Source organism: Pristiophorus japonicus, chromosome 12, assembly GCF_044704955.1.
Source record: "Pristiophorus japonicus isolate sPriJap1 chromosome 12, sPriJap1.hap1, whole genome shotgun sequence".
Lineage (NCBI taxonomy): Eukaryota > Metazoa > Chordata > Chondrichthyes > Pristiophoridae > Pristiophorus > Pristiophorus japonicus.
Window position 1 is genome coordinate 139,350,628 of NC_091988.1, and position 25,740 is coordinate 139,376,367.

Below are 25,740 nucleotides of genomic sequence, written 5' to 3' on the forward strand. Positions count from 1 at the left end.
TGTTACACTACACTCTGTCACCTCGTCCAGGTCATCTATATATATTGTAAACAGTTGTGGTCCCAGCACCGATCCCTGTGGCACACCACTAACCACTGATTTCCAACCCGAAAAGGACCCATTTATCCTGACTCTCTGCTTTCTGTTCGCCAACCAATTCTCTATCCATGCGAATACATTTCCTCTGACTCCGCATACCTTTATCTTCTGCAGTAACCTTTTGTGTGGCACCTTATCGAATGCCTTTTGGAAATCTAAATACACCATATCCATCGGTACACCTCTATCTACCATGCTCGGTATATCCTCAAAGAATTCCAGTAAATTAGTTAAACATGATTTCCCCTTCATGAATCCATGCTGCGTCTGCTTGATTGCACTATTCCGATCTAGATGTCCTGCTATTTCTTCCTTAATAATAGTTTCAAGCATTTTCCCCACTACAGATGTTAAACTAACCAGCCTATAGTTACCTGCCTTTTGTCTGCCCCCTTTTTTAAACAGTGGCGTTACATTAGCTGCTTTCCAATCCGCTGGTACCTCCCCAGAGTCCAGAGAATTTTGGTAGATTATGACGAATGCATCTGCTATAACATCTGCCATCTCTTTTAATACCCTGGGATGCATTTCAGCAGGACCAGGGGACTTGTCTACCTTGAGTCCCATTAGCTTATCCAGCACTACGCCCCTAGTGATAGTGATTGTCTCAAGGTCCTCCCTTCCCACATTCCTGTGACCAGCAATATTTGGCATGGTTTTTGTGTCTTCCACTGTGAAGACCGAAGCAAAATAATTGTTTAAGGTCTCAGCCATTTCCACATTTCCCATTATTAAATCCCCCTTCTCATCTTCTAAGGGACCAACATTTACTTTAGTCACTCTTTTCCGTTTTATATATCAGTAAAAGCTTTTACTATCTGTTTTTATGTTTTGCACAAGTTTACCTTCGCAATCTATCTTTCCTTTCTTTATTGCTTTTTTAGTCATTCTTTGCTGTTGTTTAAAATTTTCCCAATCTTCTAGTTTCCCACTAACCTTGGCCACCTTATACGCATTGGTCTTTGATTTGATACTCTCATTTATTTCCTTGGTTATCCACGGCTGGTTATCCCTTCTCTTACCGCCCTTCTTTTTCACTGGAATATATTTTTGTTGCGCACTATGAAAGAGCTCCTTAAAAGTCCTCCACTGTTCCTCAATTGTGCCACCGTTTAGTCTGTGTTTCCAGTCTACTTTAACCAACTCTGCCCTCATCCCACTGTAGTCCCCTTTGTTTAAGCATAGTACGCTCGTTTCTGACACAACTTCCTCACCTTCAATCTGTATTACAAATTCAACCATACTGTGATCACTCATTCCGAGAGGATCTTTTACGAGGAGATTGTTTATTTTTCCTGTCTCATTACACAGGACCAGATCTAAGATAGCTTGCTCCCTTGTAGGTTCTGTTACATACTGTTCTAAGAAACAATCCCGTATGCATTCTATGAATTCCTCCTCCAGGCTACCCCGTGCGATTTGAGTTGACCAATCAATATGTAGGTTAAAACCCCCCATGAGTACTGCTGTTCCTTTTTCACATGCCTCCATTATTCCCTTGATTATTGCCCGCCCCACCGTGAAGTTATTATTTGGGGGCCTATAAACTACGCCCACCAATGACTTTTTCCCCTTACTATCTCTAATCTCCACCCACAATGATTCAACATTTTGTTCATTAGAGCCAATATCGTCTCTCACAACTGCCCTGATATCATCCTTTATTAACAGAGCTACCCCACCTCCTTTCCCTTCTTGTCTATCTTTCTGAATCGTCAGATACCCCTGTATGTTTAATTACCAGTCTTGGCCACCCTGCAACCATGTTTCTGTAATGGCCACCAAATCATACCCATTTGTAATGATTTGTGCCGTCAACTCATTTACTTTATTTCGAATGCTGCGTGCGTTTAGGTAAAGTGTTTTAATACTAGTTTTTAAACCATGATTTTTAGTTTTGACCCCTCCTGCAGCCCCTTTATATTCAGTGGCCCTTTTTGTTTTTTGCCTTGGGTTTCTCTGCCCTCCACTTTTACTCATCTCCTTTCTGTCTTTTGCTTTTGTCTCCTTTTTGTTTCCCTCTGTCTCCCTGCATTGGTTCCCATCCCCCTGCCATAGTAGTTTAACTCCTCCCAACAGCACTAGCAAACACTCCCCCTAGGACATTGGTTCCGGTCCTGCCCAGGTGCAGACCGTCCAGTTTGTACTGGTCCCACCTCCCCCAGAAACTGTTCCAATGCCCCAGGAATTTGAATCCCTCCCTGCTGCACCACTGCTCAAGCCACGTATTCATCTGCGCTATCCTGTGATTCCTACTCTGACTAGCACGTGGCACTGGTAGCAATCCCGAGATTACTAATTTTGAGGTCCTACTTTTTAATTTAGCTCCTAGCTCCTTAAATTCGTCTCGTAGGACCTCATCCCTTTTTTTTACCTATGTCGTTGGTACCAATGTGCACCATGACAACTGGCTGTTCTCCCTCCCTTTTTAGAATGTCCGGCACCCGCTCCGAGACATCCTTGACCCTTGCACCAGGGAGGCAACATATCATCCTGGAGTCTCGGTTGCGGCCGCAGAAACGCCTATCTATTCCCCTCACAATTGAATCCTCTATCACTATCGCTCTCCCACTCTTTTCCTGCCCTCCTGTGCAACAGAGCCCGCCACGGTGCCATGAACTTGGCTGCTGTTGCCCTCCCCTGATGAGTCATCCCCCTCAACAGTACTCAAAGCAGTGTATCTGTTTTGCAGGGGGATGACTGCAGGGGACCCCTGCACTACCTTCCATGCGCTGCTCTTCCTGCTGGTCTTCCATTCCCTAGCTGGCTGTGGACCCTTCACCTGCGGTAAGACCAACTCGCTACACCTGCTACTCACGTCATTCTCAGCATCGTGGATGCTCTAGAGTGAATCCACCCTCAGCTCCAAATCCACAACGCGGTCCGTCAGGAGCTAGAGGCGGATACACTTCCCGCAGATGTAGTCGTCAGGGACACCGGAAGTGTCGCTGAGTTCCCACATGGTACAGGAGGAACATATCACGTGACCGAGCTCTCCTGCCATGACTTAACCCTTAGATACACTTAAATTGGCAACAACAATGTTAACAGGTTACTTACTGATATAAAAAAGAAAAATAAAAAAAAAAGCTACTCACCAATCACCAGCCAATCACTTACCCCCTTGGCTGTGACGTCACCTTTTGATTTTTTTCTACTTCTTTTTTGCCTTCTCTCCCCGCTGCAGCTGCACCAGCCACACCTCTCCGCTTGTGATATCAGTGACGTATTCCTTAGCTACACCACCAACTACTAATTCAGGGCCATTATAGTCAAAACCATGTAATTCTTATCATATTAATGGAAAACTTTGACATTCCACAAATATAAAATAAGTTTTCTTGGGCCAGAACAGTTGTTCAGCAGTCAATATGCCGTTAAAGCCTCAGTTACATCTCTTTCAACAAGGCTTAAGTTTTGGGTTTTTTTTTAACAGCGATATGCAAGTGTAATGAGGAAGTTATCATCAGGAAGTACATTTCCGTTTGATTTGAATTGATTGTGAGCCCCGTGAAGTGCACACTGTGGAGGAGCAGGGATCAACTGACAGCAACTTCTAGATTTCCGTCTTTACCTGCACATGTGCTGATGCCAGGAATTGTTGTCACTTTCAGATGAGCAATGACGGCTAACGCCGACAGTTTCGCCGTCATGACCATCGCAAAATCCAGGTCATTATGTTTTTCTTCCCATTTTCCAGTTTTCTCTCCATGCAGTTCCCTTCAAATGTGAATACATGATAGTCTGAGCTCCGAATATCACAATGCAACAGTGCTCTGTGATCAGCTGTGTGAGTCACATTTCAGCAGCTCTTCCCTCTCCCAAGTAGGGAAGATCTCTCGAATGGATTTTGCTACAGCCAGCAACCTGACTCAGAACCCCAAAAAAACCTCACCCAAGTGAGAAAAATTAGTATGAGTGACAAGCGGCCCTGGGATTTGAACTCCCCACCTTTGAGCAGGCAGTCAGAAGCTCGGTCTATACCACGGTCCCAGTAGAGATCAGATTAAGTTAGAGTCAAGATGATCCCAACTGAATGCAATCTGCCAGGGGTTACATTTATTACTGCCCCAATTCAGATCATGCAGCAAAATATATCAAACAAACAGCAAGATGCACGCAAGTATTTACTTCCCACATCAAATGACATTTATACCGGCCTGATGTGAATGTGTTGTGTTGTGATCAAAGCCAACTCTCATCACAAGAAGTGAGCAATTGACTTGAAGCGATGAATGAAATAAAGAACACTGTGTCATTTATACTTGACCATTCAATATAAGGCAACTGCAAATTCAGAGCAAATGTCAAGCAAGCCAAGCCAAACAAACAACTCCCTAAGATAGGCTGCATTTATACAACAATTTTAATATTCCTTCACATGTGTGAGAATTGCTTTTGTTGGGCAATTTCTGATGAAATCTTCACGAAACAAAAAAAATGCAATATTAAGTAGAAATACAGTAAATTCAAGTGTTATTGGTTTGAAAACTATGGGGTAAAAATTGGACCTCGTTTCGCCCATTTTATATGTGTAAAATGGGCAAAGGGTGCCCAAAGTACGCCTGAAAGATATCCAACCAATAAAGGGTTGGCTCATTTCTCAGGCATCATTGGCGACTGCCTAAAACAGGCATTAGGTCACTTTATGTAAGTGAGGAGCCCTACGCCTGTTTGATGCCCACTCTGGGAAATTGGATAGCAATGAGTGGAGCAAAAGCCAGGTCTGCTCAACTCATAGTTCTTCAGCAGTTGCTGCGGCCCAAGCAGTGACCGCAAACAAGAGGCAACTTTCTTTCTTATATTTCCGTTATCATTGCTGTGGAGTCAGGAGCAGCAGGAGTGCTCACTGTACTCTGCAATACTTCCGATCAGCCCCAGCCAATTGCTGCTGCTCCACCTCTCTCGGGACTTAACTTTGGGTTGTTGCTGGCGAGGCGGGTAGCCCAATATTCATCATATTGAAATAGGCAGCTGCACTGTGAAGGCACCTGCAGCTCACCCAAGTAAGGTCAATGAGGCCCGCAGCACAATCTTGGACCAGCCTCAGGCTTCCCGTTTGGGGCACTCTCACTGTGCGTGCTGCCCATTTCAGGCCCAAAAATGGGCCTAAATTTATTTCCCACCTTGCTTCGGAATCAGTTCCAATTTCTACATCACTACAGAAGCAATATTGCAGCATCTCTCTCCTTGGAAACTGGTTAAATCATAAAATAGTGAAAATAGAAAGCAGCAAAACCATAGAGTAGACATTATAAAGGACCCAGTCCATGATGGTGAACTTATGGAGGGTGATCATGCACTCGGGATGCAGTTGGCAGCTTAGCCCGAGTGGTTCCAATTCCCCGATCAACAATTTTTCTTTTCGGAAGCCATGTTGCAAGCGTGCATGGGCCTCATTCACCCTCCAAATTGTTCACTGATGTATTAAAATTGGTCCCACAATGAATTCCCTTCAGTTTCTGGGTCTTTCATCATGTTGCACATCTCACCCAGATAAAATGGGCGCCCCTAGGCCTTCATGCTTTATACTTAAGGACATGAATATCATTATTAAACTGTGCCTAATACATTAGTGGCCATTTAGTAAAATAGGAACAGGAGGAGGCCATTCGACACCTTGAGCCACTTCCGCAATTGAATTAGATCATGGCTGATCTGTATCTTAACTCAATTTACCCACTGTAATGTATGCACCCGAGAGCATGTTCACAGGTTTGTCGAGCTATTGAGTTGTGAGTGGCTTAGCCAGTCACGTGATGTTCACAAGCCTCAATAAAACCCCAGCCAGTTGGGTTTAGAGAATCCACGATGAGGCAGGTGGTTGTGAGCCTGGTGGATGAACTGGTAATGTGTAGTGTGATCGTTAAACATTTGCTAATAAACCAACTAGTTATTAATAGCAATGTGTTGCCATGAATTCTTAAGCAAGGAACCCATGAAGCAAATACATTACACCCACCTTGGTTCTATATCCTTTAATACCTTTACAAAAACCTATCAATCTCAATTTTGAAATTTCAAATTGACTCTCAGCCTCAATAACTTTATGGGGAGAGATTCCAGATTTCCACTACCATTTGTATGAAGGAGTGCTTCCTGACATCGCCCTTGAATGACCGAGCTCTAATTTTAAGTTTATGACCCTTTGTTCTGGACTCTCACACCACAGGAAATAGTTTATCTCTCTTTACCCCATCAACTCCATTTGCAGCTTGGTTGCTTTTACCACTATTTCTGCTTTACTGGTCTTTATGTTACCTTTACGTGCTGTTAATTTCTGCTTTATTTTTGCAATATAGCACTCTTTTGACACAGATCTGTAGCCACAACACATGATACCAGTAGCTGCATACCTGACCTGAAGACACATTGCTCAGCACAAGTATTTTTTGTATGGATCTGCATAGGATGAGGAAGTGTTCAGGCAGAGGGAAGAAAGGCAGGTGCATCTGCACCTCAGGTGTCTGGTGCACACTGGGTATTTGCCCAGGAACCAAATGTTCAGATCCTGGCCACATCTGAGGAGAACTGTTTCATGAGGGAGGCTGTCACTGAGCTACATTGTCTACTGAAGCCTGACCTACAGACAGAAACAAGTGGAGGAGCAGAGCTGCCCATTACTGCGAAAGTCACCACAACATTGAACATTTACACATATAGTCAGACTTCCGTCCACCTATGCGTCAAGCAAGGAACAGAAGCCTTGTTTGCCATGCGAAACACTCTTGTCCATTTCCTCACAGAAAGGAGGTAACAGCGCAAGAGGACATGGCACCTTTACTATGTCAAAGGCTTCCCTGAAGTGCAGGGGCTCATTGGCATCTCACACATAGCCATCAAGAAACCTAATAACAATCCAATGTCATAAATAAACTGGAAAGGCTTTTGTTCCATCAACATACAGGTGGTGTCCTACCACAAGAGCAGAATAATGCAGATGAATGGATGATACGCCACCACACCAACCCCGCTGCCCCCGCCCGCCCCCTCCCCTCCCATAGCCACAATGCCTTAAATTTGTAACGGCCCACAGTGTCAGTAGTAAATCATGGAGTTGCCACCTTGGACAAGATAACTGCTAGGGCACCAGGGCCATCCTCTGAAGCTGTTAACACTAGTGAGGAACTGCCAAAAGGTAGTCAAAAAGAAATACATTGAGGATCATGCCTCCACCTGAATTCTGGAGGAACTTTGCAACAGAGATGTCCGGACAGATTGGGTGGAGATTACTGCTCCATAGCCCTAAGAAGGTGTTGAAAATGATTATTGTCTGTTGCATCTTGCATAATTTTATGATACAGAAGATCAGGAGGGTCAGCCTGCAACTTATCAAGACAAGGGTTAGGAGTTAAAGGAGGCAAAATGGAACAAGCGAACATACAATGAGGAAGACTGGTGCATCAATCATTGATTGACAGAACTTCCATTTGAACGCTGTATTTGTGGCCCAGCATTAACAGTCCTGTGGTGCTCTCTATAATATATTGGCCCCATGACAACATCCTCTAACTACTGATCACTGCCTCTACTATCGTACCAATCTCTTTCTCATCACCATAACATGAATATGCTCTCCAGCATCTCCTCATCAAAGGAGTTCATTTTGGCACTTGGCCCATGGGAAGATTCTACATTTTACATTCAGCAGTCACCCGCAACAATCATCCGCAATTCAAAGAGCAGCACTCCTTTAAGAGCTCCTGCACTCCATATTCCCCACCCACTAGCACCCGCTGCACAAGTGGAAAATGCCAAGGAGCGTATTATGTTATGGCGATTTGGCGGACCTCGCTGAACCCTGTGAGGTCAGCGCTTCAGAGTTCATTGTCCTGGGTCATTTTCCCTTGGTTCATTTCGTCATTTCATTCCCAATTTCCTCTACTGCTAATTTTCTTTTAAATCAACCAAAAAGATAATTTGCCACTGCTCAATGTGGAACTGAGCCACACAGGTCACGAAGAGCCCAGGTTTAATCTCTAGCCAGTGCTGAATTAGTGTTCTCAACAGGAGTATTGTTAGGTGAGCACAGTTGGACTCATGGCCCAGAGCTAGCGAAGGGAAAATGTACCCAGAGTTCCTGCTCCTGGTGACCATCTCTTGACTCCCTTTGGATTGTGCTCTTGTGCGGATGTTGGGTGAGGAGCAGAACGGATTCAGCTGCAGTGCCCCCTATTCACCCACACAGACCCACAAGCCAGTGACTGGAGGTCAGCCAGCATTGATTTAATTACACTGCAGTAAAAGCCAGGTCTTTCGCCACTGGAGAGAGAGGTAATCAGCACTAACGAGCAAAATCTACATTTTAAAGTATGTGTTGTGGAAGCTAGACCATATGCTGCCCTGTAAAATAGCATAGATGTAAGGTGCAGATTTTGGAATATTCTGGTCCTGATTTTTCCAAGAACTTGGAATCCTTGAAGTATTCCCCACTGGAGCAGCCAATAAATAAATAAAAATAAGATTTGTATGTAAAGGATGCAGGTTTAAATCACAACATTTTTAATGTGCGGCAGAGAAAGAATCTGCTGTAAGATTTGATTGAATCGCTATCAATGCAGAACTTTGCAATCTTTCAGATGTGTTGTTATATCAGCGAAGTGTTACTGAGTAATTCAGAAAGAATCCTGCCAAGCTGTTTTAGAGTTTAATTAAAACTCACTACATACTCACTTAGGTAATGTCCGCAAAAACCCTCAAATTTCTGCCTACATCAAACTGTGGCAGTGATTCAAACACCTCTTCTTGGACTTTATGCAAATAAGCAAAGGCACAGTTATTATCCAGACTTGAAACATTAATGCACATGCACAGCCGTGTGGAATTAATGTGGTTTATGCTGAGTATGGAGGTAGTTTATAATGCATTCATGGAGTTCAGCGCTCTCAAGTACCATCTGATTGAAGATTATTGCAGTGCCACTGCACAGGTTCTCTCCCACCAGCCTGCCCAACCAACCTTCCTGGTCACTGTCTTTTCTTTGACACACTTAGCTCCAGTATGTCTTTATCTCAAAGCCCCTCACCACCCGATTGCCGCCCAGAAACACCGCTGATGTTCTGCAACTAATGCTGGTGAAAATTTCCATAATAAAAGGTAAGAAATACCGCACGGCGAGAAAATGGATCTTGCACCAATATTCTCGACGGTTAAAGGTGAAACTAGGTGAAACGGGCGGTTCTTAAAACATTTTTTAAAAGGCTGCAGTTGGGCTTGGAGAGGGGGGAAACTTTAAAAAAAAATTCACGAAAAAAAGTAATTAAAAAAGTTTTTTTTTAAATTCCCAAAATAGTTTTACAGCTAATAGCCATTTTGCAATTTAAAAATAAATAAAGAACCATTAACTTAGCTTTCTTTGCAGAGTACTCACCTACCGCCCCTGTTTAAGCAGCTTTCACAGGGCGGTTCCCTCGGTGACCTGGACAAGCTTCCGTTGAGGCCAAACTTCCGCCCTGGTGATTTTCTCGGCGGTGCGCATCAGCGGTTTGCTCCCGGAGGGCGTTTCGAGATGTGGGCCGTTCCATTTAAAAAGTAAGGGAGAACTTTTGCCGGGCGGTTTCTCTCAAAAACAGCTGTAATGCTGAGAAAACCGCTGAAAATGAAGGCGAAAGTCTCCCCCGTGTCTCTCTTGATCTCAATTTCTCTCTCGCCTTCTCATCGGTCCTTCCTTGTGCTTCTTCATTTTCACTGTTTTCACTCCAGTTCCATTTCATTCAGATTCCTGAACATGAAGAGTGGAGAAGTAGAATAGAGCTCCCAATTACCCTGACCTCTGCCAGAAGGTAGTGAGAAACTGGGCAATAGATTGACTGTGTTGATTGGACTGAGCACTAAGAAATAAATAATTGGAGACAAGTTAGTACTGAGATGAATATTTTGTATTCAAATGTTCTGCTGGTTCATTGGGATTGCCTATTAGAAAGAAGATATCTAAGATCTACAATTATATTTCACTTTATTACATTGCACTGAAATATCTCAAAGAGCTTCACTTTCAGTGAAGTGAGTGTAGCTATTGTGTAATGCAAATGCAGCAGCCATTTTGCAGACAGCAAGATCCCATAAGCCGTGATGAGATGGAAAACCAATCCGGTGATGTTGGTTGAGGAAGCAGGACATGGGAGAACTCCCCACCGATAGTGAAATGGGATCTTTAGCATTCACCCAAAGCACCAGGACAGGCAGAGCAGCAACTCACCTTCAATAGTGCAGCACTGGCTCGGTAACAGAATATCAACCTAGATTATGTGTTCAGCTCAAAGGCAAGAGTTCTACCAACTGAACAAAGATGACATACTCCACATGATAATATAAGTAGTACACAAATATAAATAAAAATACATAAAGCAATACAAATCAGTAAAATTCTAATTAAGCCCTTACTGACTGACAGTCTGGATGCCTTTCTCTTCCAGAGTGTATAACATTTCAAAGCTTTGGTTTGGAGGGGAAATCTTTCCTTCGTTATACCATTCAGTCATGAAGTTATCGGCTGCTGGGTTGGGGAGTTAATAAGAGAATCTTGAACAAAAAAGAGTTTTGACAATGAATAAAAGTCAGTACTCTACAATCTGAGTGATTGTTCTATCGGAATTCTATATAGTGGAAGTGACTAGGATGCAGTTGTCCATTGAAATGGTACGTTGTGAGCAGATATGTATCTACATTCATAACACTTTATCACAGATGCTATATTTCTCCACACAAGTGTCCAAAGAAGGAAAAGAAAGCAAGACTTGCATTTATATAGCGCCTTTCACCACCACCGGATGTCTCAAAGTGCTTTACAGCCAATGAAGTACTTTTTTTGGAGTGTAGTCACTGTTGTAATGTGGAAAACGCACAGCCAATTTGCTCACAGCAAACCTCCACAAACTGCAATGTGAGGATGATCAGATGATCTGTTTTTGTTATGTTGACTAAGGGCTAAAAATTGGCCAGGGCACCGGGGGTAACTCCCCTGCTCTTCTTCGAAATAGTGCCGCGGGATCTTTTACGTCCACCTGAGAGAGCAGACGAGGCTTCGGTTTAACGCCTCATCCGAAAGACAGGATCAAAGATCAAAGGCGCTGAAAGTTTTTTTCCACAAGCGTAACAAAAGGAAAATGATTCAAGTTTGCCCCAAAAAGATTGACAATGTAATTTATTCTGTGATTATGCAGCTGCTCCACTTGTCTTCTGCTTTAAACTTCTGAGGTAATTTCTCTTCAAACATCGGATGCTTTTGAAGGGGCTTCCGGCCATTTTTCTCAATTGGATCAAGATTTTCTAACACCTGGGAGAATTTTCAAAATTTGCACAACAAACACATAATGAAACATTGAAATGAATCCACCCACAATCCTAAGGCAACTTATATTCCAAAAACAAACCCATTGAGAAAGATCTTGAAGGAACTCACAGAAAAGTTCTGCCGGGCAATATTTTGTAACCGAATCCCAAAGTAAATTAATTATTCAACAAAGACTCTCCAAAGTATCTGTTTAACTGAACTTTTTTTTTTCACATGGCAACCTCGACATTACTATGATATTTTAAAGGGTGCTCAAGGTTAAATGATTTAATTTAATGACTTGAAGTTAAATCAAGCCTACTAATTAAGCAACCAAGAAGCTTGAAGTTTAAAATTCTCTTTGCATTTATAATTAATTGGCATTTATGAGTCACTTTTCACTGATAGGAACTATTTCTGATACTGTATATTAAAAGCCAGTTCATTTTTTAGAGCCACTTTGCAGTTTTATGTATTGAAAGCCTTTCACAATGACCGAAGCTGCACTTACAGAGATTACACGGCTGTGGGGGTGGGGAGAGAGAAGTATCTAGTCACGATGCTCCGTAAGGCTCAATGGACCAGCTGGTCTTTTGCTGGCCTTCAGTTTCATCTGTTCATATGTCGGTAACATTGATGAGTCAGACTGGGTTCTGAAAAGGATTTAAGTTACAATTTTGAAGTTGGTGTGAGGCATGTTAGCTTTACACCAACACTACAGTTGTTGTATAAATGCCGTTCACATTCATTCCGTTTCAACCTCACTCTTGAAATAGTCAAGATTATGAGTAAAATTGGGAAAAAAATGATTCAGGTAAATTGATGGCTACATGGTAAAGGAGTGCAAAATACCAGGACACACAAGGAAGTTACAACAATTTGCAGTCCTATAACACCTTGGGGCGAATTTTGACTTTTGAAATTTTGAAAATGGTCTGCCAATTCACCACCACCCATTTTACACAACTACCCAAAGTGAAAATTAACCCCTATAATGTAGAAAAACCTAAAGGGTAAGAGACATGGAATAAGTTATCAAGAAAGGCTCAGTGAAGTGGGTAATAAAAGACAGTTATATGCATTTCAGGAGAGAGAAGGGATAGAGGGAGGGGAGGTGGCAGTGGTCTATGAGAAATGGATGGACTTGTTGGGCCTCATGGTTTTTTCTGGTTCTCAGAAAAATTCATAACATTGCAGGCGATCCTTCCTATTTTCATCAGAAATTCTTGGAATTAGAAAAACCTCCCATTCTCCCAGCTAATTCATGATTGTAAAACAAGGAGGTGGAATTTGCCGGTGGATTGGTGTTGGGAATTGCTGCCTTTCTGTTATTTTCCTCCACTAGTGATGGTAAATTTCAAAATGGCAGTAGCGATTGGCCACCCATTAGACACCCCACCTGCTTTCCTTTTCCATTGTCTTCAGTGAAAAGGAAAATCAGGCAGGCGGCGAACCAACATCACCCGGAGTTGAATTTTCCCCCATTGTGTTTTAATATTTTCATTTATTCCCAAAGGCATGCTGCCATTTTAACTCCTAACATCTATAATAGCCCTAAAGTATCCAGGCCAAAATGAGTATCAGTGTCAGGTTTTGAAAAATAATTTATAAAGTTCGTGGAACTTTTGGAGTTCTCGACTTTATATGGGCTGTGCATGTACAACATCAACAGGAAGGTCAAAAAGAAACAAGACTGTCACGTGTACAATGGCACAGTATTTGATTGCTGTGTTGTAAATCATGTACCTCTTAGAGTCAGTTCCTCCTGTCTGAGACTAATATTTCTCTGCTGACCGGCCTGTACAATTTACAGCACACAGCAATCACCCTGTCAGCTACTGCTTGTTAAGCCCACTCACTGCTACCTGGGTTCAATGGCGGTAACCTCTTGCACATCCCAATTCACCCATTGACTACCACATCAATTCGTTTGGACAGAGCTATATCAGTGAAATGGGATTGTGTTCTGTCTGCTGTCCCGTTATTTAATGTCTGAGGTTTATGTATGTACTAGATAAACAACTGCGATAAAATGAGGAGTGACACAAGTTTTCAACTAGCACCTCATGTAGATTTGGAGAAAACAGCGCTGTCACTGGTAAAGTTGCTTTTTGCAATTTTAACCCAATTTCTGGGTTAGTCGTCCTTCCATATGAAAATTTCCTGTGCGTTGATGGGTAGAAATATTTCTCTATTTTATTATTAATAGTAATGTTCGAAATCTGGCCGATCCCAATGTATCTCTGTTGATGCCGGGCTCACTCTTTTCAAGTAATTAACAGCCATTTATCTATTACATGCATCAAGCTCAAACATCAAATGATAGCACAGCAGGCAGAACTCAATCTTATTTCACTGATCTAGCTCTGTCTGAACTAATTGATGTGTCACTCGATAGGTGAATTGATTTGCGATCGGCCAGACCAAGTAACCGGTGGCTTAATAAGAGGTAGGTTTCCAGGATGATCGCTGTTCTATAATCCTCCGCGCCCCCCACACCCCGAGACAAAGGACAAGATCTGCCAGACAATGATCTGAAGAAAGGCACCAAGAAAATTAACAGTAATGCAGGAAGGAAACATAACAAGGATAGACATAGATTGTGTGTCAGCTGCATGAGTAATGTAAGCACACTATTATCACAGTATGAGCCAAATATGACAATTTAATTAATTGCAAAATGTCTAGAATGAAGAACATAGGAACCGGAGGAGGTAATTCAGCATTTTCAGCCGGTCCTGCCATTCAATTAGATCATGGCTGATCTGTATCTTAACACCATCTACCTGCCTTGATTCTGTAACCTTTAATACCCTTACCGAACAAAAATCTATCAAATTTCAATTGACCCTCAGCTTCAACAGCCTTTTGGGGAAGAGAATTCCAAATTTCCACTACTCTTTGTGTGAAGAATGCTTCCTGACATCACCCCTAAAGTGCACACTGACTAATATTGGGCAACTAAACCTGGCTGTTAATTTAAAGACATATCTATAATGTAAGCACTTACTACTGAATAAAGCTAGGTGTGTCTCAGGAAATAGAGAGGAAGGCGTTATACAGTCAAACTGTTGTCTCTCTTGTTGGTGGCTGGTCTCTGTGCCCAATAAGCTCAGTATAAGCATCGACAGGTCATATCTCTGAATCTTTGGATATTGAGCAAAGTGGGAGGTTGGGGGGGGGGGGGGGGGGGAAGAGATCTCAGGAAATCCTGGGATGAATGTTGCTGCATCAAGGTGGCTCATCGCCCAGAGACAGAGGGCCTTTTGCATCCCCAGAAGTAGATAGGGACATCTCCCAGCCACTAGTCCCAGTACATCACCAGATAGCACAGCACAAAGAGATATACTAAGACAGGGAACAGGCTTCAGAAGGAACACTAGGGCAACCAAAGCACAGGTCGAAAATAAACACAGTAAACTAGTTTCACTTCATGCAGTTCATATCAGGCTCATTAGGCACAGAGATATGTGAGGACACAGACACGGATCAGAACAGTAATACAATTATTGTATGAGAAATGTTGCCACTAATTGAAGTATTACATTGTCTCTGCCTGCTCTGTAAACATAAAAAATGATATTAACTTATAATGAACCCAACTGTTAAGATGTAGTGTAGCAATGTGTATCTGAAAAGGATGTACACTATAGTTCCCAAGGCAACAAGTTGTGCAAACGTGTTATTAGCAACGTTTGCAAAACATGAGCGATAGGCATCCAGCAGCCAGTTCAATCACCACAAGATGTATTATTGTTTGGTGCTGCCACAGGTGTGAGCACTGGCATACATAATCTGAAGTTTGAGGTCAGCGAATGAAACCCCTTCCAATTTATGCATGGCATGGATGTTGGATGGTGTCCAAATGGCCATATGGGTACGAACTATTAATTCCTGGACCTTGGCGAACCATGCCAGCTGATAAAAGTACTTCTGCCCCTGGCACTGCAGGTGCTGATCAATGCCAACATTAATATATTGGTGTGCATGGTCAAACAGCTTCTTTGAATAGAGGTGTGGATCACGTATCAACATGTCCCTGTGGTGTCCCATGGTCATACTTGGAAGATATAAGAATCAGCCTGAGTGCCACATGGAGAACAATTATTACTGAAGACTGCCTCTGCAGTACATCTTTCAGTAATGAGTCACTACTTCCCTGGAACGCCTTGGCCTACCAACACACAGCCCCTTCAGTACAGCAGCGATTACAGTTCAAAAGTACTTAATTGGCTGTAAAGCAATTTGGGATATCTTTCAGTTGTGAAAGGCGCTACACAAATGCTGTCTTTAGGTGTCAGCCATGGCTCAGTGGGTAGCACTCTTGTCCCTGTGTCAAGAGGTTCTGGGTTCTATGTGGCCCTACTCTTGAGACTTGAGCACATCATCCAAGCTGGCACCTCAGTGCAGTACTGAGGAAGTGCTGCACTGTTGTAGGTGCCATCTTTTGGTTAAGACATTATACCGAGGTCCTGTCTGCTCTCTCAGGTGGACATAAAAGATCCCATGGCACGATTTGAAGAAGAGCAAGTGAGTTCTCCCCAATGTCCTGGCCAATATTTATCCCTCAATTAACATCACTAAAGCAGATTATCTGGTCATTATGTCATTGTTGTGGGAGCTTGCTGTATGCAAGTTGGCTGCTACTTTTCCCTACATTACAACAATGACTACACTACAAAAGTACTTCATTGGCTGTAACGTGCCTTGGGACATCCTGAGGTCATAAGAATGTCATATAGAAATGTTAGTCTTTTTTTTTAGGAAAAGAGGAGAATAATAGGTAGAAAATGGGGGAAATAACTCATAAGCCATACTAGTTTCCCTATAGACATAGTAGCAATGAGTGTGACATAGTATTCTGGTGATGGAAGACTGTCTATTTGGAGCACTTAATGACTGCTATCAGGTGTAATCAATGTGTTACAGGTCTTGAATATGAGTAGAACCCACCTTCATTAGGGACAGATTACTGGACATAGTGCTGTAGACACCGCTCTGTAGAAAATGACTGCAGGTGGTCCTGAGCCGTCTGCTCATGTTCAACCCCCACCTCCTGTGCTGTTACCTATAACTGCAAATCAGTTGTTTAGAAGCCATTAAATGACATTAATGGACAGTGGGTACTAATCTAGGGCAGAATATTAATGCTAATAACTTTGATTTTTACAGGGCGGTAAACTGGGAATATTAGTAACATTAGTAGCAGACGCTGCAATCGCTGGCATCCCAGTTCACTGCCCCTTTTAATATCCGTCCCCATTGTATAATTAGCAGGAGAAAACATACCTGATTCTTCTCTCCTAATAAGAGGATAAAAAGAGCCCTACAGAGCTACTACTATTCCCAAGATAAGGGGCTCAATTTTCCCCAGTGATTTGCGCCGTTTTTTTGTCGCATGCCATTTTTTTTTGGCCTGTTTAAAAAATACAAATTTCCCCAATCCATGTGCACCAGTGTAACTCAGTTAGTTACGATTTTTTTTTAGGTTAGTTTTTGTTTTGAGTCACAGAGGTCGTAACCTGCCACCTGCGCCAATTCTGGCCATTTGGGCAAGTTTGGCCAGCTCCGATTTACTCCACTTCTTCTGAGAACGGGATATGTGTAGAAAAACCTCGTGGTGAGTTAAGAAAATCAGCGCAGGCAAGTAAATCAGTGCAGCAGATGCCTGGACAACAGCAGCAGGAGAGGGAAGAGAGAGTGGGGAACCCTTTTGGACATAGTTAGGAGCGGGGACCGGGAGGGAGGAGGCCGTTCGACCTGGGATAGGAGTAGGGACCGGCATCAAGAGGCCATTCGGCCAGGAATAGGTGCGGGGACCGGGACCGTGAGGCCATTTGGCTATGGATGGGTGCGGGGACCGGGAGCAGCAATGGGAGAGGAGGGGGCGTGGCCCTTTAATAATTTAATGGAGGTAAGTTGCTGCAATGTTTAATGTGCTTGGTAAGTTTTTGCAATGTTTCATGTGCTTGTACAGGTTGCTGTGAGCTGGCTGTATGTTTCACTTTCCAGCTTCAGGCCGCATTGTGTCCCTGGTTACTGTGGCAACATGATCATTTTGGCGCAGATCTTGGGCTCCATCCCCAAAACTAAATGACAGGCTAAGTGGTGCCAAAATGAAGAATTCAAATGGGGAAACTTGGAAGATTTTTTGGGGGCGTACTTGAGCCCCATAAAGACAGGAACAACTCTTCAAGTATGCCAGAAAACAGCTTTGGGGAAAATTGAGCCCAAAAATTTGGGTTAAACCACCCAAATAAGGGAATGACTGTTCACACCTGCCAGAGAGGACGCGGTTCCCTCGAGTTTGCTCCTCTCAACAAGTGAGAAACCATTGGAAATCACTGGGAGTAAGGGGGACTTTATGCAAAAATAGATGAATAGAATAACAGGAAGAAATGTTCAGTATTCGTTGAATGGGTAAATAGAATATATAATCAAATTACAGAACAAATTTCAAATTAAATTATTAAATATCCTTGGAAAACACCTCGGTAGTCATTCTAATTACCTCAAATGTGCACTTTTTAACTTTTGGCCATACACCCTTCTGCTGGGAAGTGAGGAGGTTTTGAATGAAATTTTAACAATATACATATGTAAATAACCAACTGCAATTTTGGTCGTGATTCACATCAGACTCCACTTTCAGTAAAATAGAAATGTTGATGAGCCGCGATCACTGCGTTCCTCCAACCCTGGCCTGTTGCGCATTCCCCCTTTGCCTTCACCCCACCATTGTCAGCCATGCCTTCAGCATTTATTGTCCATCCCTAATTGCCTTGAGGACACTAAGAGACAACCGCAGATGCCGAGAAATTCCTCAGAGCTTCTCTCACTCTGCCGGTATTGTTTCACCAGTTACGTGGTGGAAACCACATTTCTGGCAAAGTAACCAGTGAAGAGGGAGCCAAAGTGACCCCAGCCATAGTGTGAGACTGGAGGCTCATGTAGGCCAGGCAGGGTAGAGGTGGCAGGTTCCAGTCGTTGAAGAACGTTGGTCAACTCGCTGGGCTTTTAACAACAATCCACTCGCGTTTCTGTCTGCTATATTGACAGAACTCACCAGTTAATTTTAAATGGCTAAATGCCTCCGAAAATATAATTAGGTTATTATTTTAATAAAAATTGTTTCTTTTCTTTGTTTACAAATAAAGACACATGGATATAAATCCTGCTGATTGGCCTCAACCATTTGCATGTGATATAACCCTTAATACAATAATGTGCTCTCTGTCTCTCCCTGCCCCCGCTCCCCCACACCCCCAACAAAAACATTTTGGGAAATATCTTTTCCAGAGAGACCAGGAACATGCTTTAATTGGTTTTATTTGGTTGTATGTTTTTAACGGCCTGTCACCACAGATGAAGGAGAGTTTATATTGGAGAGCTCACAGCATCAACCTGCCTGTGGTTGCAGGGTTATCTCAGATATCTATTTCTGTAGGAACTGTTACTGGACTTTGTAAGGGGGGTGTTGGTCTCTATGAGGGGGTCAGGTTCCCTTCTGACCAAATTGAGCGATTAGAATCGCTCCCACTCCCTTGGGTTCTGTACTCTGGATTTATTTGGGGGGGGTGTGACAAAAGTGCAGATGACACTGGTTTGATGCAAAGAACTTTGTTTTTATTGCAGTCAAGATAATACAGGCTTAATACTCCAGTAAGAAAATACACGGCCAAACTTACAATCACTCTAATAAAGGATAGTACAAGGAAAGGTACAAGGTCAAACTTATAATCACTCTAATAAAGTACCATACACTACACATTCAAAGGGGGTTGCAGTAAAATTATACCTCCCACCTCCCAATACCTAATTCTAGCTAGGTTAGACTCCAGGGCAGGCAGGGACTTATGCTTACCAATCCTTTTGATAGTTAATGGTAGATGGTGATGTTCTTCCTTCCTTCAGGACTTCAAGACTTCCAGGTTGGAGAAGTTAGTTTACAACTGTCGCGTTGGTTTCTCTCCTTGTCTTGATGACACAGTAGCAGCCTTGTAGCTATCTAGCAACCACCTCTCTCTCTAACCTCTGTTGAAAACAGTGGCCAGTTATACGATTTCAGTTTTCTAATCTTGCCACCCAATCTCTTCAAAATCCTTTGTAATATTTTGTTGGGCTCGTTAAAAGTTGATATATCTTGGGTGGGTTGATGTTTGAAAACTGTTTCCTGATGGAAATATTAGTTTGGTAATTGCAGAGTCTTTCGCATACAGGCTGGATTGGGCCTCTTTGTGATGTATATGCTTAAATGGTTTCCAAACCCATGTTGATGGGTAGCTATTTCTGGGTGATTTTGTGATGTTAATGTCTCTTGTGGAGAAGGATTTCCAAATACTCATTATTCCAGACAAGTTAACTCAGTTCTCACACCCAGGTAGCTTTACTTAATTCGACTGTCTCTTGCTAGCTCCATAGATCCGTCCACAGTCTTGAGTTTGTCTTTTAAATTCTATTAAAGTTCGTAGTTTCTTCCATAAGCACTTTAGAGTTCCAAACTTTTCGGTAGATAGTCCCAAATTAAATTTTCTTTCGAATGAGCCCAAACACAGGGGGGGGGGGGGGGTTCTTGTGAATTTTGCATTCCTTCAACTTGCTCAAATTAAAAAGAAAGCGAGCATAAAGCTTATTCAACTCTGTACCTAGAGAAAGGAGATTGGACCTGCATTTTTTAACTTTAACATACAGAGTAATTTTGAAACAAAATCTGTCTCTGGCAGGCCTGGACATCAAACAGCATCACTTTTTGTGGTCGAGCTGTGGAGAATCAGCACTCTCAAAATATGCAAAAATGTTTCACTCCTCAAAGGAATTCTGGGGCTGGAGAGTATATGGTTCTGACGTGTATGTGAATTTAGTAAACACTGCAAGGAAAAATAATAGTGCTGCGGAATGGAATATTTATTTACTTCAAACACCGGGTTCGAAATTCAGACTTCCCGATCGGCCGGACAATTATAGCCCTGGGATTGGCCCGGTCGCCAATAGGCAGTTAGGTACCCCCTCTTGGGTGCCAGGCCGCTGGTCCGGCCGAAACCCTCCCTGGTGGCCCAGTGGGCCGAACCTATAAAAACACTGCTTCCCTCCCCTTTAAATGAGGGGCGAGTTATGGTGATGCACACGCGCACTGACGTCACCGCCACTCCACCGCTGAGTGACAGCGGCAGAAACTCTGTCCCACCCCAACTTCCACCCCTCACCAGCATTTACCACCACACTTCCATCCTCATTATGACCGGCTTCTGCTCCGATCCAAAAAAAACGGCAAAGAGAAGAAAATCAATCAAGAGCCCGCCTCAGCGGACCCAATGGTAAAAACATCTAAAAAAAGCTTTCTGGCGGGCCTGAATTTCGAGCCCACCGTGTCAGCATCAACTTCTTCAAGGTCAACTAAAGCCATTGGTTCAGTGGCGTTTGGAGCTGATTACGCTGAACAATAATCCTTATTAATCAGGAAATTGTGTTAGGGAAATTGATAGGATTGAAGGCCGATAAATCCCCAGGGCCTGATAGTCTGCACCCCAGAGTACTTAAGGAAGTGGCTCTAGAAATAGTGGTTGCATTGGTGGTCATTTTCCAACATTCTATTGACTCTGGATCAGTTCCTATGGATGGAGGGTAGCTCTTTTAAAAAAAGAGAGAGAGAAAACAGGGAATTATAGATCAGTTAGTCTGACATCGGTAGTGGGGAAAATGTTGGAATCAATTATTAAAGATGTAATAGCAGCGCATTTGGAAAGCAGTGACAGGATCGGTCGAAGTCAGCATGGATTTATGAAAGGGAAATCATGCTTGACAAATCTTCTAACATTTTTTGAGGATGTAACTAGTAGAGTGGACAACGGAGAACCAGTGGATGTGGTGTATTTGGACTTTCAAAAGGCTTTTGACAAGGTTCCACACAAGAGATTAGTGTGCAAAATTAAAGCACATGGTATTGGGGGTAATGTATTGACGTGGATAGAGAACTGATTGGCAGACAGGAAGCAAAGAGTAGGAATAAATGGGTCCTTTTCAGAATGGCAGGCAGTGACTAGTGGGGTACCGCAAGGTTCAGTACTGGGCCCCCAGCTATTTACAATATACATTAATCATTTGGACGAAGGAATTGAATGTAATATCTCCACATTTGCAGATGACACTACGCTGGGTGGCAGTGTGAGCTGTGAGGAGGATGCTAAGAGACTGCAGGGTGACTTAGACAGGTTAGGTGAGTGGGCAAATGCATGGTAGATGCACTATAATGTGGATAAATGTGAGGTTATCCATTTTGGGGGCAAAAACACGAGGGCAGAATATTATCTGAATGGTGACAGATTAGGAAAAGAGGAGGTGCAATGAGAACTGGGTGTCATTGCACATCAGTCATTGAAAGTTGGCATGCAAATTGCATGTTGGCCTTCATAGCGAGAATATTTGAGTATAGGAGCAGGGAGGTCTTACTGCAGTTGTACAGGGCCTTGGTGAGGCCACACCTTGAATATTGTGTTCAGTTTTGGTCTCCTAATCTGAGGAAAGACATTCTTGCTATTGAGGGAGTGCAGCGAAGGTTCACCAGACTGATTCCCGTAATGGCAGGACTGACATATGAAGAAAGACTGGATCGACTAGGCTTATATTCACTGGAATTTAGAAGAATGAGAGGGGATCTCAGAGAAACCTATAAAATTCTGATGGGAGTGGACAGGTTAGATGCAGGAAGAATTTTCCCAATGTTGGGGAAGTCCAAAACTGGGGGGTCACAGTCTAAGGATAAGGGGTAAGCCATTTAGGACCGAGAATGTGTTATCCCCAGCCGAAACCCACTTTCCAGCTCTTGGTCTGTAGCCCTGTAAGCTACGGCACTTCAAGTGCACATCCAAGTACTTTTTAAATGTGGTGAGGGTTTTAGCCTCTACCACCCTTTCAGGCAGTGAGTTCCAGATTCCCACCACACTCTGGTGGAAAAAAAACCCTCTAAACCTTCCCCCAATTACTTTAAATCTATGCCCCTGGTTGTTGACCCCTCTGCTAAGTGAAATAGGTCCTTCCTATCCACTCTATCCAGGCCCCTCATAATTTTATACTCCTCAATCAGGTCTCCCCTCAGCCTTCTCTGTTCCAAAGAAAACAACCCCAGCCTATCTAATCTTTCCTCATAGCTAAAATTCTCCAGTCCAGGCAACATCTTCGTAAATCTCTTCTGTAACCTCTCTACTACAATCAGTATTTCCTGTAATGTAGTGACCAGAACTGCACACAGTACTCTAGCTGTGGCCTAACTAGTGTTTTATACAGTTCAAGCTTAACCACCCTGCTCGTTTATTCTATGCCTTGGCTAATAAAGGTAAGTATTCCAAATGCCTTCTTAACCACCTTACCTACCTGTCCTGCTACCTTCAGGAATCTGTGGACATGCACTCCAAGGTCCCTCTGCTCCTCTACATTTCTCAGTGTCCTACCATTTATTGTTTATTCCTTTGTCTTGTTAGCCCTCCCCAAATGCATTACCTCACACTTCTCCAGATTTAATTCATTTTGGCACTGTTCTGCCTTCCTGACCAATCCATTGATATCTTCCTGCAGTCTACAGCTTTCTTCTTCATTATCAACTACACAGCCAATTTTTGTATCATCTGCAAACTTCTTAATCATACCCCTACATTCAAGTCTAATTCATTGATGTATACCACAAAAAGCAAGGCATCTAGTACTAGGCCCTGTGGAACCCCACTGGAAACATCCTTCCAGTTACAAAAACATCCATCGACCATTACCCTTTGCTTCCTGCCTCTGAGCCAATTTTGGATCCAACTTACCACTTTGTCTTGGATCTCATGGGCTTTTACTTTCGTGACCAGTCTGCTATGTGGGACCTTATCAAAAGTTTTGCTAAAATCCATATACACAACATCAAACGCACTGCCCTCATCGACCCTTCTTGTTACTTCCTCAATAAATTCAATCAAGTTAGTCAGACACAACCTTCCCTTAACAAATCCATTCTGACTGTCTTTGATTAATCTGTGTCTTTCTAAATGAAGATTTATCCTGTCCCTCAGAATTTTTTCCAATAATTTTCCCACCGCCGAAGTTCGGCTGACTGGCCCATTACTCGATTTTTCTCTTTTTCCATTTTTAAACAATGATACAATTTTAGAAGTCCTCCAGTCCTCTGGCACCACACGTGTAGCCAGAAAGGATTGGAAAATGATAGAATCATGTATCCAGTCTAGGACTGTAAGGGAGCTGGTACAAGAGTGAGTATTATTCAAGTTTCAGATAGTGTTGGGCATTATAGTAAATTAAAAGTAATTGAAGAGAAAATAACCCTTTGAGGGAAAAGGAGGAGTGCAATTTCCTGGAGATTGTATCTTGCTGCGGTTGAATTGTATGAGGAAGTTAACATTGGATCTCTGCAGAGACGGCAGGCTGGTTGAAATCAAAGTGAATTAGTACTCCATAGCGCCATATTTGTTTTTATTACTAACAACTAAAAACTCTACACAAATTTATAGTTTGCAAACAGGTGACAAATACTACTCCAATGATTTTTCAGTTGCTGGGTTGGGGGAAAAGGGGTTGTCCATGGAGACAATCTGGCCAGAATAGAATCGTGATGGATGGATGGATCAACATGCAAGAGTTTTTCTTGGTTACATAAGAACTTAAGAATTAGAAGCAGGAGTAGGCCATTCGGCCCCTCGAGCCTGCTCCAACATTCATCATCATCATAGGCAGTCCCTCAGAATCGAGGAAGACTTGCTTCCATTCCTAAAGCGAGTCCTTTGGTGGCTGAACACTCCAATACGAGAGCCACAGACCCTGTCACAGGTGGGACAGACATTCGTCGGGGGAAGGAGGGGTGGGACTGGTTTGCCACACGCTTCTTTCGCTGCCTGCGCCTGACCTCTTCATCCTCGCGGTGAGATTCGAAGAGCTCAACGCCCTTCCGGATGCATGTTCTCCACCTAGGGCGTTCTTCGGCCAGGGACTCTCAAGTGTCAGTTATGATGGCGCACTTTACCAAGGAGGCTTTGAGAGTGTCCTTGTAACGTTTCCACTGCCCACCTTTGGCTCGGTGCCATGAAGGAGCTCCGCATAGGGCAATTGCTTAGGGAGCCTCATGTCTGGCATGTGAACTATGTGGCCTGCCCAGCGAAGCCGATTGAGTGTGGTCAGTGCTTCAATGCTGGGGATGTTAGCCTGGGCGAGGACACTGATTTGCAGGATCTTGCGGAGACATCGTTGGTGAATATCTCCAGCGACTTGCGGTGTCTTCTGTACATCATCCATGCCTCTGATCTATACAGAAGGGTCGGTATTACTACAGCCTTGTAGACCATGAGCTTGGTGGTAGGTTTGAGGGCCTGGTCTTCGAACACTCTTTTCCTCAGGCAGCCGAAGGCTGCACTGGCACACTGGAGGCGATGTTGAATCTCCGCATCAATGTCTGCCTTTGTTGACAAGAAGCTCCCGAGGTATGGGAAGTGGTCCATGTTGTCGAGGGCCGCGCCGTGAATCTAGATGACTGGGGGGCAGTGATGTGCGGCAAGGACAGGCTGGTGGAGGACCTTTGTCTTACGGATGTTAAGTGTAAGGCCTATGCTTTCATATGCCTGGGTGAATACATTGACTATATCCTGGAGTTCAGCCTCAGAATGTGCGCAGACGCAGTCGTTGTCCGCGTACTGCAGCTCAACAAGGGGTTGGGGTGATCTTGGACTTGGCCTGGAGGCGGCGTAGGTTAAACAGCTTCCCACTGTAGTTTAATTGCACTCCAGCGGGAAGCTTGTTGACTGTGAGGTGGAGCATGGCAGCGAGGAAGATTGAAAAGAGGGTTGGAGCGATGACGCAGCCTTGTTTGACCCTGGTCCGGATGTGGATTGGGTCTGGAATGGAACCGCTGGTAAGGATCATGGCCTGCATGTCGTCGTGGAGCAGGCGAAGGATGTTGACAAACTTTTGGGGGCAACCAAAACGGAGGAGGACGCTCCATAATCCCTCATGGTTGAAGGTGTCAAAGGCCTTTGTAAGTTCGAAAAAGGCTATGTATAAGGGCTGGCACTGTTCCCTGCATTTTTCCTGCAGCTAGCACGCTGCAAAGATCATGTCTGTGATGCCCAGTAGGGGACGAAATCCACACTGTGATTCCAGGAGGAGCTCCTCGGCCACAGGGAGAAGATGATTGAGGAGAATCTAGCGACAACCTTCCCAGTGGCTGATAACAGGGAAATTCCCCTCTAGTTGCCGCAGTCGGACTTGTCCCCCTTTTTAAAGATGGTCACGATCACTGCATCTCTGAGATCTCCCGGCATGCTCTGCCCTCTCCAAATGAGAGAGATGAGGTCATGTATCTGCACCGACAGCGCCTCTCCGCCATACTT